Here is an 8,356-nt window from a genome sequence, read left to right as displayed (position 1 = left end):
ATTTCCGTCGATTTTCTACTGTAACAACCAATGAAAATGATTCTTGAAAATGTAGCATTATTTCTTACTTAGTGACGCGGTTTTTGAATTGAATTCAAATAATTGAGCGAGCGATAGACAGAGCCAAATTTATTAATAAAAAAAGCCAAATTTATTAAGAACAATTTTATAATTAATGTTATCACATACGTTATAAAAATCTCTTATATTTAAAGTTTCATTCTGAAATACGAACACAAAGTAACACAAAATTAAACTTACGACTGAAATTATTGATTCAAGGTATAGGTTGTGATATGACTGAGGATGAGGGTATTTTAATCAATAAATTAAACCAATTTGAGCCGAAAGAATAATGATTATTTATTGGCTCGATAGGCATAAAAAACCCCTTATTACATTTCATTTGACACAATTACTCAATGAAACGTACAAGCAACGAGTGCTTCATGTGTAGCAAATCCATCAATGCCATTAACATTTCCCACGTTTCCTAATAATTCTTCTCCATCTTCATTTTGGTTTTCAATTTCATCTTCTTCTACAAGAATGTCATTGAAAATTAGGGCTAAATTATGCAACACAGCACATGCAACTACCGTTGTTGTGGAACATAAGAACTTCGTTGTTAAACCCCTTGTAAGACATGGAAAACGGCGCTTCCAAACACCGAATGTTCTTTCTACTATCTGTTGGGTCCTGATCTGGATTTCATTGTACCTGAGTCGATCGAATAATTTAATATTAATTTGTGCATCAATCAGTCGAGTAAAATATTAATATGGTTCATTTCAATGAATATTGGGTAAAATAAATAACTTAATGACATACCTGAACATTCAATGAAAAATATCCTTTTCTATTTCTGTACATTTCTTCCATGTTGTTGAACCTGGATGCTGTTAATCTAATGTGGGTGCAATCAATAGCGCCATCCACACCTGGTAAATCAATTACATAGTATATGTATGTATGTATGTATATGTGCATATAGAAAAAGTTATAATGATATAAAATCCACACCTGGTAAACCACTAGCTCCGTTTCCCTGTCCCAAATTATTGAATAACCTGTGATTTTGAGTGGAATTGTCCGGATCCCTGGGAAACTTGATATAGTCCGTCATCAGACTGCCTATTAGTGAACTCACCCAAAATACTTTGCGGGAGACTGTGGGCTGAGAAACATTCATTGTGTCTCCCAGAATAAGCTACAATTACAGTACATATATAGATAATCTTTATTTTTTTCTACTTCTTTTAGGAGTAGTGATATATTTATATGACTTACTTGAAAACTTGCAGTAGCATAATACCGCAAACAAATTAACAGCTGCATCGCAGGAGGGATCGGTAATTTTAATCTCTTTTACCGTATTCGTGTACCCTAACCTACTCCCTCCCGTCCCATCACTGCACAATAACACCTTCAAACGCGTGCTTAAGTCCTCAATATCGTCGACTTAAAAACATAACCTCAATGAAGCCAAATAAGAACTCGTTTTCTACAAATAAGGCGGACTTATTCGACTATGAATTCATAAGAGCCTAAGACTTTCTTAAGCATCGACTGTGAATCTACACTGATAAGCATTTACTTTTCTAAGCAAATGCTTAAGCTGATGCTTAAAACCTCGTACTGACCTATGCATTTGTGCGCCAAAAACGTTCTTTCGGGCAAAAATGCTGAAGTGAGTACGGCCCGTTAATGTGTTCGTGAAGGCCCTGGGCACGAACGAACGCTTTCCGACGGCTGTCGGTCCATCAAAGGATATTCGTGCGACCAATTTTACTATGCCGGTTACAAATTTCCAAGTACATACCGTTAGTCGACCGCTGTCGAATTTACCCTTCGGAAAAACTCAGTTTATGATATGACCTGATGAACCGTCATAAACTGATTTTCGAAATCCGGAACAATTTTTGATATTAATTGTTTGGATACTTTAAACAGATACTGAAGGCTCGTATATGAATCTCCCGTTGCTAAAAAACGTAGCGTTATAGCTAAGCGTTCTTTCACCGTCATTTCAGCTTTTCTGAATCTGGTGTCGTTTTTTTGAATTTTGGGACCGATAGCGTTTATTAAAAATTCAAAATCTTCCGATGACATCCGCACAAAATTTTTAAAATGTCCACTAGCTTCTATCTGTAAATCTCTAACTACTTTTTCACCACTAGAGGTTGCTCTATTTTTATACATCTGACTAATCCACCATCGTTTATCTTGATTTTTTTTCTTCTTTTTCTTTTAATTATTGTGTTCATAATAATATACGCTGCACTGGTGATTGTGACATCTGTTCCTGTCGACATTCTGACTTCGACTGGTTTACGGTAGAAAGAACCTTTCTGCATAGAACCCAGATACAAAGGTTTACGGTACCCTAGGTAGAAAGATTTGCGCGAACAGCCGAAGAAAGGGTCTAGCCGTATAAGCATAGTGAATCGGCCCCAGTAACAATTTCGGTTGATATTTATATCACATAATGTTTTTTGCCTAAACAACAATTGTGTGCAATTTCAACCCCCTACCCCTCTGATAAGGGAGATATGAGGGTAAAACCGAAAACCTTTACCATTTTCTTTCTCAGAAACTATTTAAGATATTTGATCACATTAAAGTGCAAATAGTAGGTATTCATTAGCTGTATATCATATTTTTTTTCAAAATTTTTATTCGATGATTAAGGGTTGAAAATTAATAAATAAATCTTTGAAAATGATTTTTATAAACAATCCCTTGGATGACACCCACCGAAAAAATTAAGAATAATCCTTTACTATTTAACTATTATCTGTAAAAATTTCAAAAGTGTCGGATTGGTACATCATAGTTAAAAAAAAATAAAACCAATGCAACGCCCTTTCATAAGGCAAAGCCGGCCTGAACGTTAGAGGCGCTCAACCTAACCGACCTACAGGGGAATACGTAGGGCCGACCCGCCACGTTTCTCGTACCAGAAACAGCTCTCAGAAAAGTATGAGCTCTTCTTTCCCTAAACTGTGTGTTAGTTAACAGTCATTTATTTAAATAATATATTAACAATTTAAATTTTTTAATTAAGTGGGAGCCCTAAATCACAGATTTATATCATGTCTTGAACAATGGCACTGTGTTAGATGCCATTAGTTGTCCTTTTAATAGTCAAAGAAGGTATCACAGGTATAACTGCAATATCATTCTATTCAACGCTGTAAAGAACATAGACTTCTATAACTATTTCCGTCTTTACCTTTTCACGTACGTATTACTTTTAATTAAATTGTAGCTGGTACCTGTGAATAGTTGTAACTAAGATTTTCCTCGTTTTAAGTATATGGTCGCCCTGAAAAGGGTTAATTATATTATAGCGTACCAGTACTACCTGGAAATGGCTGCAATTAAGGTGACCTTCGTTTTAAGTATATGGGTGTCCAGAAAAGAGTTAAGCGCGTTTTATGGTACAAATGGTGTATTTTCCAATGCGGTTTATATGCCCCGATACTTTTTTACGCAATCACGGAGCCTAAATTGGCGTGTAAATAGACGCATCATAAAGGGTAAAGCGTACGATCCTGAGTCCATGATTTTAGTGTCCACTGTCTTGTTCCCTCTTGTTGCCGAATATAGAGGACTCGTTAATTGGATAGAATTTGCAAACTTTAAAATCTCGCGGTAAAAACGTTATCTTGCGGAATTATTGGACGAACATGACGCGTTAAATGTACAATATTTACAACAAAACAATAACATTATAAAAATGAAAGTTCGGTCGCGACATATAAACGGTAAAACTTAGAATTGTTACATAGAATACAAATCAAACGTAAATAGTTACGCGGGTATAAACCAATATGCATGCGATTATCCGAATGGTAACAGAACGGTAGGTTGTTGCTCCCACGTCGTCGCGATCATTTTTTATCCCATGCGCGTTATAAATCCAGAATAGTTAAACCGTCCGAAATTTTAACTCACTTGTTCGACAAAACTAACATTATTCCAGTTATTGATGAAAATAGCGACGAAGATTAAAATTTATTTACAAGCGTGTTTTTTTAAAAAAAGTTTTTGAGTATTCTGTTTCAAATCATATACTTCAACCTGACAATACATAACACAATCAGCTCTTTTTAGGGCTTAATAATCAGCCGTTTTCAGGGCTCCCATATACTTAAAACGAGGAACACTTTAGTTGCATTTATATAAGGGTGCCATTTGTAACGTACAACATAATCAGCTCTTTTTAGGGCTCCCACATACTTAAAACGAGAAACACCGTGAAAACACGGACGTTAAAAAATAGGACCAGAAAACTTAATTAAAAAATTTAAATTGTTAATATATTATTTAAATAAATGACTGTTAACTAACACACAGTTTAGGGAAAGAAGAGCTCATACTTTTCTGAGAGCTGTTTCTGGTACGAGAAACGTGGCGGGTCGGCGCTACGTATTCCCCTGTAGGTCGATTAGGTTGAGCGCCTCTAACGTTCAGGCCGGCTTTGCCTTATGAAAGGGCGTTGCATTGGTTTTATTTTTTTTTAACTATGATGTACCAATCCGACACTCTTGAAATTTTTACAGATAATAGTTAAATAGTAAAGGATTATTCTTAATTTTTTCGGTGGGTGTCATCCAAGGGATTGTTTATAAAAATCATTTTCAAAGATTTATTTATTAATTTTCAACCCTTAATCATCGAATAAAAATTTTGAAAAAAAAAATATGATATACAACTAATGAATACCTACTATTTGCACTTTAATGTGATCTAATATCTTAAATAGTTTCCGAGAAAAAAAATGGTAAAGGTTTTCGGTTTTACCCTCATATCTCCCTTATCAGAGGGGGTAGGGGGTTGAAATTGCACACAATTGTTGTTTAGGCAAAAAGCATTATGTGATATCAATATGAACCGAAATTGTTACTGGGGCCGATTCACTATGCTTATACGGCTAGACCCTTTCACGTTCGTTTGCCGAGAGCATTCGTTTGGGCAAAATGCCCAAGTCAGTACGAGGCTTAAGACGTTACTTATTCGGCGACTGTGAATCTAGCCGATGTCTTAAGCTTGTGCTTAAGCCCAGCTTAGAAATAAGTTACGACTGTGAATACCGGCCTATGTATTGTTCAACGATCACAAGAAGTCACGCGGGACTGCACAGGGACAAGTGGAGGTATTATGCACACATCGCCTAATCCCCTAATTTTACACGAACCTAATTAGGAGATGTGACCACTTCGACCAATCATACGTTAGGACTGAAAGTATGTGTGAGCTGAAGTGGGGTGTGACCAATCAGATTACGTTATTCTCATGGGACTTCTTATGATCGGTAAACAGTACATAAGTAAGTACTTACATACAGTTGATAATACAAACATAAATAAAATATGTTACATAATCTAATAAATAAAGTATAATACAAATAATATTATAGTAAAAATTGCTTGAATATTTAACATTTTGTCAGCCGTAATTTTTTGCAATTTTAAGTTTCTTTTTATAACTAATAATAGATTATTAATCAAATGATATTTCACGGCAGAGTTTACATACTCTGTAAAATTATTAATTTATAAATTGTAATTAATATTTAGTAGAATATATAAAAATAAAATGAATTCCAAAATATAGTCCAAAAAGTTAGATGTTAAAAGCTCGTATATAGTAGGTTGTTGCATATTAAATGGCAGATTTCAAAAGATCATATGTCTGACAAGATTTGATGACATAAAAGTAGTTTAAAATAACATGAATTTGAACTTTAAGGTTTCCTAAAAATGACTTTATAAATATTTTATCAATATTCTTAATATACAATGGCTAATTGATAGCATAGTTAAAGCAAGGAAGGACTGATTTCGAAAGGCATACCTAGGATCTGGATTACGTTTGAACCATCTTATTACGATTTTATGACAGAAAAGTATGCTAAAATGGCATTTATGACATAATAATTTGAAGCTTAAGGTTTGCAGATAACGACTAGATGACTAGATTTCGTATACATGATATGTATGGCTGAGCTCATGTGATGCATTAATACATCAATAGGGTATAATTTAATAATATTTAATATCAACAAAATTGACAGTTTATAAGGTATCTTAAATTAAAAAATTGGATATTACATACAAAAATTTGGTTACTTTTTTACTTTTTTAACGTAGAATGTTCCATAGAATGGACTTATGTAAACAAAGTTCCATTAAAAAAAAAATTTATTAAAACAATGTACTTTTTTGAAGATGATCGATGTATTTTTGTATTCTCTATAAAAAGTATTCAGATAAAAAGAAATTGAAAATTTGTTAATTCAAGAGATATTTGAAGGAGAGACAGGGGAGAGACATAACTTGATACTGTTTCGTGGGATGCCGGTATATACCATAATATGTTACAACTTTCGTTCATTAATTATTTTTTTTTTAATTCGGTTTGAATTTGATAAATACAAGAATGTTTATTCGAGTAGACACTTGTCAAAGTAGATAAAAAAATGGGAAGAGAATGTTTATTATCGAATGACATGATCTTCACGATTGAAAAATGCTGAAAGAAGATCAATTACCTAGGGACCGTTTCTAGTCGACTTCAATTTCACAGTCGACTAAGAATATGGAAATAAGCTGTAACGTTCATCCTTCACACTCGACGAACTTTCTATCAGGAAACATAAAGATCAAACATGAAATTAACAATCTGTTGGTAATAACAGGCATTTGATTAATCGTAGACTCTGTCTTTTGAATGCAGGTTTTCATTTCTACCGTGTATTTTATCGCTTCTGCACGTGGATCTTTTTTACAGTTAAATCGATTATGATTTGTTTTTACCATATTCTTTCTTGCGTGATGCATCTGTTGCAGAGTGACAGGCATGTAATAATAAAATTAGACGTTTAATCAAGTTGTAACTACTGGTCGTTTACATTAATAAGCGGAAAGTTGCAAAGGGAACTAGTATGTGACTGTATTGGTTGTAATGCCGACAAATTTTGTTCGGTGATGACTGGTAGAGTTTACCTGTTTGTAACGTCCCAAAGTGAGACTCTGTTACGTACTGCACTAACATACAAGGAGAGTGGTTCCCTCAGAAAGCGACTCGTGTGTTATTTGGAATATAGGTTAGTGTGGTGCGCGGTTAAAGGGGTAGACACGGGTAATGCAGCGAGGTGCCCTTACCGGCAAAAATGGGCATAAAAAGGGGTCTGGGATTTTTCGTTTTTCGTCCTTATATGAGAATATTTGAGGCTGGGTGAGGGCTCATTCCCCCTTACGTGGGTAGACACGGGTAATGCAGCGAGGTGACCTTACCGACAAAAATGGGCCTAAAAAGGGGTCCGGAATTTTTCGTTTTTCGTCCTTATATGAGAATATTTGAGGCTGGGTAAGGGCTCATTCAAAAGAGGAAGGTTCAATGCAGGGGGCTTAGGTCATCGTTTGAGTCACAAAACTCTTTTAGTGACCTAAAATGTACTTGGATTCTGCGGGTGTATTTTTTCGATTTTTCCTCTACTTTGGACACTCATGTTATTAGATATCAACACAATCTCGTTGAACCATGACCTGAGCCCCTTGCATTGAGCCTTCCTCTTTCGAATGAGCCCTCACACAGCCCCAAATCTTCTCCGAATTTTGACCGGACATGTACGTTGCGAACCATGAGTAGAGTACTCACACTCATACAGTAGAGAAACCCGCACTCGTTACTGGTAAAAGAACATTGCAAAAGAATTGCCCTGGTCTTCTCTGCAGCTATTGCAATACTTAGATATGCAAGTGCTGAAAAAACTCTTGGCTGCAGTACTACTACTACAGTGTTAGCTGTATGCGAGTGGTGCGAACCGTACTTGAGCGTGGTCGAAACCAGACTGACTTTTCTCCGCGTGGCGCGCCTCTATTTATACTTGAAATCCTGCTGATTCAGCACGTAGATTTCGGGAATTTTGTTGTTTTTTTTTTTTATACTCTGGAATTTTTGCCTGCGGCGATTCTTAGAATTTGCGCGTTGCTAGTTCATACCCTCCACTCTTATTACTAGCGCGAGCGTGCACGCCATCTAATGCTACGAGGTTTTACTATAATACATTAATTATCGACTAAACATTATTTAATTCAATATTATTATCGGTAGGACGTTACATGTTCATCTTGTTCCTTTCATTGAGACATTATGTAATTGGTTGATAAAACGTAAACAGGTGTCATGTCTTATATATAAAATCTAATAAATAAATGATACGACTAAGGTGGGATTTTTGACGGCATTAATGGAGATATCGGTATTAATTGACAGAAGAAAAAACTTGTAGCAAGAATTTTATTTTTGTTCGCGGCATTTTGTAGGTAAAGAATATAAGAAGATT

The sequence above is a fragment of the Osmia lignaria genome, chromosome 14, assembly GCF_051020975.1.
Source record: "Osmia lignaria lignaria isolate PbOS001 chromosome 14, iyOsmLign1, whole genome shotgun sequence".
In the NCBI taxonomy this organism is placed as follows: Eukaryota; Metazoa; Arthropoda; class Insecta; order Hymenoptera; family Megachilidae; genus Osmia; species Osmia lignaria.
The sequence above is the reverse complement of the archived record's forward strand: the minus strand, read 5'-3'. Positions refer to the sequence as shown.